Genomic DNA, 13,052 nt, shown 5'->3' on the forward strand with positions numbered 1-13,052 from the left:
TACTTGATGTGAAGAGATGTCAGGTTCCTAGCTGGGGGCTGGGGAAAGAGTGAATTTGCCTTCAAGTTGAAACCTGTCAAAGAGAATGCCTTGTTCTGGCCAAAGGACAGAGAGCTCTGGGGAGTCAGGGTAGGGCTTGGTCAGCTGCTGCCCAGGTCACCTTTCCCACCCCTGATTCCTGCCTGCACCCCAAATATAACACAAATAAACAAACAAACAAACACACAACAACAATAACAAAACCTCAAGCGTTCCTAGGAAGCAATCCTAGGGAAGAGCCAGGAAAATAAAACAAAATTGGAAAAAACAACTGTTACTTGTCCTCAAAAAGGGAAGGTGCTTAATGTGGCTTTCTTTGGGAGATGAAACTATCCATCTTGGAAAGGTGACATTTAAGAATGAACTCCATTTGTTAGTCTGGAGATTCCCCCCCACCCCCCTTCCCCTTCCCAGTCTCACCTGCTTCATTATTACTTGTAATGACTTAATTTTGTGATTATCTTTAAGCCCTAATAAAAGCCCTTTTAAACAATTAGGAGTTGTCTCTCTGAAGCTGTATTTTCAATTAATTTGGTCCTGTATTTAATAGCATCAGCTGCCTATTAATGTTAACATTTATGTGGGGTGGGTGGGGGGAGATGCCCTTTACAGTGGTACTCTAGGCTGACCCCTTTTTGATTGGAGCAGCCTGAGCAGAGCAGAAGATGCTCACTCAGCTGATGGAGGGAGTAGAACTATCTGATGACTTCGGGAGCCCTGAAGTGGAAGTCAGGAGAACTGGGTTCTAGTACAAGTTCTACTGCTGACTAGTGATGTAAATCTGGACAAGGCTCTGCCCTTCTTTGACCCCTGTTTCCTTCTCTGTAAAATGAGATGGTTAGTCCAGATGATCTTTAAGGCTGCTTCCAGATCTGGGAGGTACCATGCTGCGGTGGAAACAGCGTGAGATTTGGAAATGAGAAACCTAGGTTCAAATTTTGAATTTGCCACTTGATACCTATATGAAGTTGGAGAAGCCACTTAAGCCCCCTCACCCTCAATTTTTGCCTCTGTAAAATGAGGGAGTTAGACCAGATGATTGTTAAATCCACTTTTGAGATTCTCTGAGGTCAAGTTGGCATTTTGGTGTGAAATTGCTGTCCTGAGCAATTATTTTTGTTTTTGTGATCCTTCTTCCTTCCCTCCCTTTTTCCTTCCTTCCCTTTTCCCTTCCTTCTTCCTTCCTTCTTTTCTCCTTCCTTCCCTCTCTCCTTCCTTTCTTTTCCTTCCCTTCCCTTTCCTTCCTTCCTTCTTTCCTTCCTTCCTTCCTCCCTTCCTTCCTTCCTCCCTCTCTCCCTCCTTTCCTTCCTTCTTTTCCCTTCCTTCTTTTTCTTCATTCCTCCTTTCTTTTTTTAAAAGTTAATTTTTCTGTACTCACATAACTCAAAGATAATCAATCAACAAGCATTTATTAAGCACTGACCATGTGCTGTTCTAAGTTGTTCTAAGCCCTAGGAATACACATGCAACAACAACCTGAACTTATCATGGTGCCTGGAATATAGTAGCTGCTTAGAAAATGCTTATTTGACTTGAGTTAAATGCTGTTATTCCTTTTTACAGATGAGAAAGAGGCAATCCCATTAGAACATGTGCTTTAGTCTTGTGAGGAATGGGAAAGGGCTTTCAGCTCCTTGTTAAGATGCAAGCTCATGTGCATCACTGACCCATCCTTGGCAAAACACTATTCAGAGACTATCGGGTCCTTAACCAGGAAGAGCCACCCACTCGGATGACCTTAAAACTAATGACTCTGCCTTCTGTTTCTCTCTTCTCATCTGAAAAGGGTGTGAGGACTCCGTGAGCTTCTGTCTTGGACTTCCCATGGGGAGAGGAAGGAGTTGCTCCTCTCCCCTGGCAGTTACGTTGACTGCTCACACACGGCAGAGGGTACAGGTGCCCCCTAGGAATGCCCAAGCCTGAACTTCAGGACCCTGGCTGCCTCTTCTATTCTTTACCTGAGCATGGGTGACTGAACAATGATCTTGAGACGAACATTTTTGGCTTTGGAGACAACCCCATGAGTTCTAGAGTTCAGGAGTCCTTGGCTTCTTTAGTCAGACCTGATTGGCAGCAAGAACTTTCTGTAACTATACCTTTCTTGGAAAAGATACCCACTTCCAGGAAGCGGCCCAAGGCAAGCCCTGACTTTCTAGAAGATATACCCATTGAAGGAGGTGTTTGCAAAGTCCAGAGCCAAGGGAAAAATGAAATGGCTGTTTGAAACCACAGAATGACTCATGCTATTATGTTTTCTTTATTAATCTTCTGGGAGAATATCATAGGACTTAGAAGTTACTAAGTTACTCTTTGTCAATTCACTCTTATGAGTGTGTGTACGTGTGTGTTTTGAGAATTCATTTTGTAGTGGACAAAATAAATGACTCCTGTGTCCAGTCTACATCATACAATGAATACTTTTCTGACCCTTTTGGATTAGATATGAGACAAACCTAAGCTTTAAGTGGTTTCCTCCCAGAACTTCAGGGTCGGGTCTTAAAGAGCCAAAGACAATGTGGAGACTGCCTCCTCCTTTTAGAAGCCAGGGTGCCCTGGGTTTGAAGCAGGTCTGCATGCGCCCAGAGGTAGAGCCTCTGAGTAGGAGAGGGTGTCCTCAGCTTCCATAGGTCAGTGACAGTCTGTTGTTCAACTAATTTAGAAAAAGACAGTCCCTGTCCTCAAGGAGCTTATGTTCTTCAGAAGTGACATAAAGCTGAGGAAGGGTAGGAGTAATCCTAAAATTAGCCATCACAGAATGGTACCCCTTCAAATCCCCTACTTCTAACTATTGCTGTTACCATTCTTCCAAATTAGAAATCTTAGCATCATATTTGACTTGCTCATCTCCTGTGGTATCATTTACAGCCCTTCATTACCTGGCACCAGCCTATGTTTCTAGGTTTATTAGACATTACTCACCTTCACGTTATCTGTGTTCCAGCCAAATTGACATATTTATTAATCCTCATACATTGCATCCCTATCTCCATGCCTTTAAACAGGCTATCCTCCACACCTAGAATTTACTCCCTCCTTACCTCTTAGAATCCCTAGCCCCCTTCAAATCTCAGCTCAAGCACACCCTTTTACATGAGACCTTTCCTAATCCCCCCCCCATCAACAGCTACCTGTCCTTCTACCCTCCTGTGAATTATCTTAGATTTATTTTGAATATATTTCCCATTTACATATGTACAGACACACATGAATATCTACATAGATATGTATATAAAACATGTGTATATATGTATGTAATATGTCTATACACGCATGTTGTTTCCCAAATAGAATGTAAATTCCTTGAAGGCAAGGGTTATTTCATTTTTGTATTTATATCACCTAGCCCAGTGCCTACCACTTTGTTGGTATTTAGCAAATGCTTGTTGACTGACAAATGGAATATTCTGTTTGATAAGATCTGTGTCAGTGAAACAACAGACCTATTAGATTAACAGATCATCCCCACTGGCCTGTACAGTGCCTCGTATATAGCAGGTGCCTAACAGAAGTTGATTGAATTTTAAACGAATAGCAAGTAAGGCTTGAAGTTTACTCCTCTCCTTTTAAGTCTTGTCATGTTGCAATCTCTGGTCTCACAGGGACTAAATTCCAGCCTGCTGGGAAATGTTCACAGCTCAAGACAGAGGAGGAAAGGCTCTCTCCACCCCATTGCATGGGATGTTGGTTAAGGGCTCCACCCTTTGTCATCTGCACATTATATTGTTTGACAGGTGTTTGTCTTCTTATGGATTACCAAGAATACTGTATAAATGCTAAATATTTAGAGGCTTAGGAGCAGAAATGCTTCTTTCTGACAAATCTATATTTATTGTGTTATTTCACCAACAAAGGCTAAAATGCTAACTAGCCTCGTGAATAATTTGTGGAGGGGAATGTGACCATTTTTCTAAGTCAGCCAGTGGGCTCAGTTCATTGCACTCCCCACCTAAAAATAAATTCACTGACTGACTCCAACCAGATCCATACTTGCTGCAAGTGAAGCAAACTTATGGGGACCGTTAAAATGCCAGTGCATTGGAAAATAACAGTGAAGTGAACACTGATTTGCATTTATGTCATAAAATAACCTGTCACCTTCAATTTATCACAGTAATTGGTACCAGAGGAGGACGCTTGATGCTTACACGTGGAGCCAAGCCACCTTTGTTCCCCTCCCACTCCCCGCCTTCCCTCCAGCCCCCCTCTCTCCTCAAGGAGAAACAGGTCTACATGGAGGGAGGTGCAACCTGGGCATTGTTCCATATCTCAATGAGTTTGGAAAATCAGATGCCATGATGTATATCTTTCTGTCCCATCTACATGCTGACATCAGGTTGATAGAGCCAGTGCATGGACTGCAACATGTCCAACTCTTAGCTTATCAGACCTATGAAGGAAAACGTAGTGGGGTCCATAAGATGCTTCCTTTGCAAAGGGGGAAATCCAGAAATATCTGTGTGTGTGTGTGTGTGTGTATATCTAACATTACACATGTTTATATAATATTATATACACCCATATACATGATTCTGGACTTCCCCTTTGCCAAAGTATATAATATATTATATAATATGTATTATAATTTATAAATAACATATACACATGTGTGTGTATGTGGGGCAACTAGCTGGCACAGTGGATAGAATGCCAGGTCTGGAGTCAGGAAGACCTGAGTTCAGATCTGGCCTCAGACACTTACTAGCTGTGTGACCCTGGGCAAGTCACTTAACTCTGCCTCAGTTTCCTCATCTGTCAAATGAGCTGGAGAAAAAAATGGCAAACCACTCCAGTATCTCTGTCAAGAAGACACCAAATGGGGTCAGGAAGAGTCAGACATGACTGAAAAACATCTGAACAACATATTTATATATGAACATATAAACATACATAAATATATAAACATATATGTAGAGAGAGAAAACCGCTATCAACAACATGTTATTTCAATGACAGTGGGAGGAATAACCTATGGTTTGTGGTATTTCCTGAACAATTCATGCCTCACAGGCGCCCTTTATCATGACAGAATGATTCAGATTCTATTATTCAAATCCCATAAACCAAATGTTACATTTGATTCAACTGAACAAGCATTTAAGAGGTATCAATTTTATATCCTAGATACTGGCAGTGAGAGCAGGATTTAAAGATGAAATTAGGCTTGGTCTAGTAGGAGAAATAAGATAGGTCAAAGTATTTTCTAATTTCTTGTGTCATTAAGTACAAAGAAGAAGTCTGTCCAAAGGGCTATGGAGAAGCAAGAGGAGGGAGAAATGAAATGAATAGCCACATCTTGACTAGCAGTTTTATTTAATGTTGACTCCACTTGACCATGATCAGAGAGACCTGAACATTCTAGTTCCCTGGAGGAATTTAACTTCTCCCACTGAAAGGTCTCACCAGCATTGTAAAGTTTGGTTCTCCCATGTTTGGAAGGGCATATTGGAAGGGATGGAGCATTTGTGTGTGGAGTAGTAGAAAGAGTACTGGCTCCAGAGTCTATCAGATGAGTACTTGAGGCATCAAATGTCTCCTCGGATGCTCAGTAAGGTTCTTCAGGACCTTGACTTCTCTGAGCCTCAGTATCTCCTCTGTAAAATGAGGTATTAGACCAAGCAATCTCTGAGGCCCCTTCTAGTTCTGTAACCCTAAATAGGTTGAGACCCATCAGACTGAGGCAAAAGCATACTAATAAAGAGGTGATTTCTGGCAGCACAGTGGATAGAGCACTGGACCTGGAATCTGGAAGACTTGAGCTCAATTCTGGCTTCAGACATTTATTAGCTGTGTGACCCTGGGCAAGTCACTTTACCCTGTTTCCTTATTTGCAAAATGAGTTGGAGAGGAAATGGCAAACCACTCCAGTATCTTTGCCAAGAAAAACCTAGATGGCATCACGGAGAGTCAGAAACGACTGAACAACAACAAAGTGGTGATTTGTACTTTTTTGGGGGGAGAAGGGGGAGGTCTCAGAGTATTTGAAGGGCTGTCATGTGGAAAAGATAGAATATTTGTTTTGGTGTGATCCCAGAAGCATGGTATGGTCCCAGAACTTACAGAGAGGAAGGGTTCGTGTCGATTTAAGGAAAGACTTTCTCACCATTAGAGCTGTCCAAAAGCATGGATAATGGAATAGGTAGTGAGGAGAGGAATTCATAGGATATAACGAACCAAAAATGAGCTGAGGTAAAAACTGTCAGAGGAATAATTCACATGGCAGAGGTCAGGATAACACAAGATATGACAGAGTGCTGTCCATCTTTCATAATCAGCTTTCTTTCAATGACTAGCCACATGCCTCCTTACACTTAAAGGGCAGTTTGTTATGAACCTAAATCTGGATTCCTTTTTACTAACCTTTAAAAGAATTTTTTTGGGCACTGTTTTGTCTTCCAATTGATTTGATTTGTCAGTCACTTTCTACTAAACAACCTTTCCCTTGTAACCTTTGCATTAAAAACCAGTCTAATGTAGCAATCACTGCTGACCACACATGTAACTTTCCACTCCTATAGTGTACCACTTCTATTTTTACATATATATATATGTATTTTATTCTGAACTTAAGAAATAAAACAAGCATTTCCATAACATAGTAGAATAGAAAAAAATATAATTGCACACAAAACTGCAAATCTATTATGTACAACTTGCTATGCTTGAATATATGATAAAGTTATCATGTAACTTTCTTTTTTTCCCTTTTTTCTTCCCTCCTCCCCCCCACCAGAGATGGCTACCATTAGACACAAATATATACATACATACACACACACACACACACACACACATCCATATATAAAATCATTCTAAACATACTTCTGTTTATCAGTTCTTTCTCTGGAGAAGAAAGGAGGGAGGGGAGGCAGAGTGATATTGGGGAGGGAGTAATGGACTTGGAGTCAGATCACTAGGGTTCAAATCTCCCTGTAGGACTTGAGGCAAAATCACTTAACTCACTGAACCTCAGTTTTCTCATCTGTAAAACGAGGGTGTTGGACTAAATGGCTCTGACTTCTAGATCTATGAGCCCATGATCAGTCATTGGGAACCTGCACTGACCCTCCATTTTATTGCTTTTGAGGTATGTCTCATTTACATTTTTGTAGTTACCCTGTATATTCCATCTCTTCCCATCCTCATATCCTGTCAGTTGTCAAACCTGTTTGATTTTCCTGCCAAACCCTATTTCGCATCCGTCCCCTTTTCCCTACTCACAAAGCTACCACGATGGTTGAGGTCCTCGTCATCTTTCCCCTGGACTATTCCAGCAGCTTCCTGGCCTCCAGTTCCCCTGTTCCTCCAGCCTCCCTTCTCTAATAGCTGTCTAACTCATCCTGTCAAAGCACAAGTCTAGCAATGTCACCTTCTGGTTTAAGAGTCTTCACTGGGTTCCCTTTTGCTTCTAGGAGAAATCACAAACTCCTCAGCTGGGGGATCATAGCCCTTCACCATCTCCTTGGCATATTGCATGTTCCTTTCCTTCACTCACTTGAGGTTCCAGCCATACTGGTCCCACTTGGCTATTTCCAGTGTGTAGCATAACATTTCTGAATTCCACCTGGAATGTCCTCCCCTCTTTCTCTTTACCTCTTCTAACCCCCAGCTTCCTTCAAGGCTTAGCTCAGTGCTGTCTCTTATAGGAATCTTTCTTGACATTCTTAGTTGGGGATGTTCTCTCCCCTTACTCTTAAATTATCACATGTATGCTTCTCTGTATGCTGCCACCCCTGCTCCCAGTTAGAATATATGTCCCTTGAGGACAGAGGATGCTTTCATTTTTATTTCTGTATCTCCAACAATAGGCTTTAATTGTTTGTTGGGTTGGATTGTCTTACATATCTTCCTTAGTTTCTCTGTATTCCTTAAATTCATTATTCCTTATGATGCTATGAGACCATTACCATCACAGACCACAATTTATCCAGTCATTCCCCAATTTGAAGAGTGCATAACAAATGCCTACCAATGGTGGGAAAATGATGTCATTGTTAGGGTAGGAGCAATGTTGAGAAATCAGCAATCCCATTCTCTCTCCTTTCTTCTAGGAAGGCTAATAATAACTGACATCTACATAGCGTTTTATGGTTTGCAAAGAACTTTATAAGTTACATTACCACAACCCTAAAAGGTAGATGCTATTATTATCCCCATTTTATAGATGAGGAAACTGAGGCCGAGAAAAACAGTTCCCTGCCAGCCAGCATGTATTTGCTACCAGCCTCTCAGATTTCTCTCTCCATCCTCTGTTACGTTTGATAGGTGCCAGAGTCAGGATAAGTAATCCTGAGAATATTAGTATGCAAACCAGAAAGGAGAACAATAAGGTTTAAAATTGTTTCTCTACCATCTTGCTATAGATATGTGTCTGAATGTGACACATCTTCCACCCCCAGCCCACCCCCTCCTCTCCATATGAAGCCCAGAGATCGCTAAGGAGTGTGGATTTTGAGTATTAACCCTTGGTGAATCAACCAGAAATTGTTTTCCCGAGGAGGATTCTCTGTCTCAGCAGCCTGCTCTGAGTTCTGAGCTAGCGTGAAAGCTGCCAGTCATCCTCTGACATCAATTGTTAGGCAGCTGACAGACAGTGATGAGGCTTATGATCACCAGTGACAAGGATGCCTTTTCCATATCATGCCTGTCAAGCAATCCCGGTTTATTGGTTGTAAAGCAACTCTGTGATGAGGAGGCATCAGACACAACAAGAAACCTCCAGGGCCATAATGGAGCTCGCCTGGGCAGTCTTGTGCCCCTAGAGCCACATGGGGAGAAAGGACAGAGGTGAGGCCAATCCAGAAACCAGCTATACTGTTACCTGTGGGTTTGGGTAACATTCCTCACCTCAGGGCAGGATTGCACAGGGCAGCAAGTGCTGGTGCTGCTAATGGATTACAAGAGGGAGGGAGAGTATTCCTGAAAAGTAGAGGTTAATTCCATTGGTTGATATTCATAGGCAGAATCACTGGATAGGATTGTTATAGGATTTAGACTCCAAAGGGACCTTGGAGATCATCCAGTCCAACCCCACCTCTCCCACCCTGACTTTACAGATAAGGAGACTTGAGGCACAAAGAGATGAAGGCACTGGCCCAAGTTCATGTAGCTAGTAAGCAAGAGACCTGGGATTTGAACCCAGGCCCTCTGACTCCAGATTCAGGGATCTTTCCACTACTTGCCATAGACATAATTGACCTAGATTCTAGTTGAACATTTGACAAAATCTTTAATTCTTTCCCTGGGAAAAAGACAAGAGAGGTGTGCACTAGAAAATAATACAAATCAGGTAGATTCAGAGCCTGTTGAATGAAAGGACTCCAAGAGTAATCAGTCATGAATGATTTTATAACAATTTGGCAAGAGGTCTCCAGTGGAGTGCTTCAGGAATCTGCACTTGGTTCTGTGCCATTGAACACTTTCATCAATGACTTGGATGATGAGGTACACGTATCAGATGGGCACTTCACACAAAGTTTGAAATGGATGATAATGGATGAGAAAGTTATGATTCCCCCCCCAAAAAACTTGTTTGACTGTTTTTTGCCTCTTTTTGTATCTCTAGCACTTAGCATAGGACAGTGCCCTGTACATAGTAGGCACTTAATAAATGTTTATCCATTGATTGACATGCTAGAACATTGGGCTAAATGTAAGATGAAAATTAATATAGATAAATGTAAATTCCTGTACTTGGGCTGAAAAAAAATCAATTTAACAAATAGAAGATAGGGGAGCTAAGGTTAGGGAGTAGTTCAAATGGAAAGATATGGAAGATTTAGTGCACTGTAATTTCAGCATGAGTTGTAGCTTGACAAGGTAGCCAAGAAATCTAATGCAATCTAATCTTTGTCTGCATAAAGGCTAGCACAGTGTCCAACGCTATGGAGGTGATAGTGCCACTGTGCACTTCCTTAGTTAGACCACAGTTGGAGAATTGTGCCCATTTCTGGGCAACAACTCTTAGGAAATAGCATTGACAAGCTGAAAAGTGACCAGAGGAGGGTGACCAGAATGGTTAAGGTCCTTAAGTTCATGCCATAAGAGAATTAGCTGAAAAGAACTTGGGATGTTTATCCTGGAGAAGAGTCAGTCAGTCAGTCAATCAACATTTATAATGCACCTACTATGTGCCTTGTACTGTGCTAAGCCTTGGGGATACAAAGAAAGGGAAAAGATAGTCCTTGCCCTCAAGGAGCTTACGGTCTAATTGGGAAAGACACTGAACAAAAGGAAACAGAAAAGAGGGAGGGGGGATGTGAGGGAAGATGTCTGGTGTGTGACAAGATGGAAAAAGATGGAGTGCATCAGGATGGGAAATGAAGAGATTCATTACCTGGGTTCCCCCCTTAAATGGAGGTTCTGGACGCTCTCTGCTCTCCATCCTTCTGTCCCCAGGGGCCATGGGGACTGATGACAACAAGGACAACGACGACAATGTGTGAATTCCAGAGCTGAAGGGAAGGATGACGAGGTGGGAATTGAAGACTCACACAAAAAGAAGACTTAGCATAGTCACAGTGCTCGGGACATAGATCTTTGCAAGTCATTTAACCTCTTAGCGTCCCAAGTGTTTGAAGGGGCGTCAAGCAGAAGAAATAAGCTTGTCTTGCTTGGCCTCAGAGGGCAGAGCTAGGGCCACCTGGTAAAAGATGCAAAAAGGCGGATTCAGGCTCGAGAAATGTTCTGATAAATGTTCTAAGAGCTACCCCAAACTGGAACGGGCTGCTTTGGGAGGTAGCGGCTCCTCCCTTACTTGAGGTTTTCAAACAAAGGCTGGATGAATATTGGGCAGGTGGGTCGCAGATGTGTCTTTACTCACGTCCAGGTGGAACTGGGGAGCCTGTGATGTTACCTTTGATTCTGTGTAATAAACTCCCCAAGGTCATACAGCTAGCAAATGGCAGGGTCAGAATTTGAAACCAGGACTCCTGATTTCTAAGTCAGCACTGTTACCTCTACACCAGGCTACCCATCTAACCTCACAGGGTTATTCTGAATACAACACATGTAAAGCATGTTACTCGGAGTAATCGTCACTGTAACTCTCGTGGCAAAGACGGGATGCCTACTCAAGCCTCCTGATTGCTAGCCCAGTCCATTTTCCATTACACCGCAGGGCTTACAGAATGAGCAGAAGGATTAGGATTTATTTTTTGCAAGGAGCAGGCCAAGGGGCTAAAACTAGTCTCAGGATATATACTGCTCTGTCCAGATAAAGTTGATGTTAGAGACAGAAACAATGATAACTTCTCAGGAAATCTCACCTCTGATGGGTTTCTATTTCCCTCTTGACACACTGGAGGGCAAAAGCAACGAGCCATTATGGTGTGATTGGTTCACTTGGCTAGGGGTTGTAGAAGTCGTGACAATAAGATATATCCCTTGGAAGGGATACTTCAAAAGGGAGATAGAAAAGTAGTTACCCGTCGGGGCCGCAGGAGAAACAGATATCCTAGTTAGAGAACACCTTCAGGTATTGTTCTCCCTGGCTTTATGGTTCCAAGGCCAAGATCAAGTGTGGATCTGATGTGATGTTGAACACGGCACACCTTCACTGGGGCAGATAGGGAAAGACACTCTTACCATACTGATAATCCACCAGGACAGCTTGATCTCCGCCTTATGGAATTTGACAAGTCAAGGAACGTTTATTAAGTACCTCCTTTGTGTTCACCACCACCAAGCACTTGGCTCTGTTCACTGTTTGCATAAGGCAGGGTTCCTGCCTCAAGGAACTTATCACTCCCAGATAACGAATCTAGAGGGGTCACCTTTTGACCCAGGGTAATCCTTCCCAGGTGTCATCTAAAACCTTTACGCTTTATGAATTCTATTTAAAATAGTGGGAAGGTCTCTGTTATCATATGCTATCCCATTCCATCCCATCCCACCCTATCCTATTCTGCCTATTTTATCTCATCCTATCCTATCCCAGCCCAGCCTAGCCCAGCCCAGCCTGTCTTGTTCTATCCATTCTGTCACATTCCATTTTATTTAATTCCATTCAACAAATATTTGCTAAGTTTTTAACCTGTTAGGCTCAAAACTGGACTATGCATACAAAGCTACAAAAAGACAAGGCCCTGTCTCCAAGGCGTTTATATTTATCTGGAGTCATAAAGAAGGCCCGCAAATATGTAAATCAATCACTCAAACAACAAACACTTATTAATCCTACCATGTGCTCTGAACTGCACGAAGCCCTGTGGATATAAAGGACAAAAAGAAACGAATCTTGCCCTTGTGGAGTTTAAATGCTATTGGGTTTACAATAAGTGCATAAATCACTATGTGTCATATACAAACAAACTAGGGGCAACTAGGTGGTGCAGTGAATAGAGTACTGGCCCTGAAGTCAAGACGACCTGAGTTCAAATCCTGCCTCAGACCAAACACTTGACACTTATACTAGCTGTGTGATCCTGGGCAAGTCACTTAACCCCAATTGCCTAAAACAAAACAAAACAAAACAAAAAAACCAAAACCAATACAAACAAACTACAAGGTAAAGCTGGTTTGGTGAGGGAGGCCAAGAAAGGCTCCAGGAGAAGGTGGAAATATTAAATATTTGCACCGCAATGCAAAATGGTTTCAAAAGGAATAATACTAGATAAAATTTATATTGCACTTTAAGTTTTGCATAGTCAAATCAGTCAACAAGTTTTTATTAATCACTTTGTGCTGGACATTACGCTAAGCATTGAGGATGTGAAGAAAGGTTTTTTTTTTTAAGTCTCTATCTTCAAGAAACCCTCATTTTAATTATATGATCAACATGTACATAATTAGTTATGTATAAGGAAGGAAATGAAGAAAACAAACATTAATTACCTACTATGTGCCAGGCACTTCTTGATCCTCATAATTACCCTGGCAGGTAGGTGCTATTATTATCCCCATTTTACAGTTGAAGAAACTGAGGCAAATGGAGGTTAAGTGACTTGCCCAGGATCATACAGCTAGTAAGTGTCTAAGGCTGAATTTGAACTTAGGTCTTTCTGCCTCCATGCCCG

Source organism: Vombatus ursinus, unplaced genomic scaffold (assembly GCF_900497805.2).
Source record: "Vombatus ursinus unplaced genomic scaffold, bare-nosed wombat genome assembly UNPS02014822.1, whole genome shotgun sequence".
Classification (NCBI taxonomy): Eukaryota; Metazoa; Chordata; class Mammalia; order Diprotodontia; family Vombatidae; genus Vombatus; species Vombatus ursinus.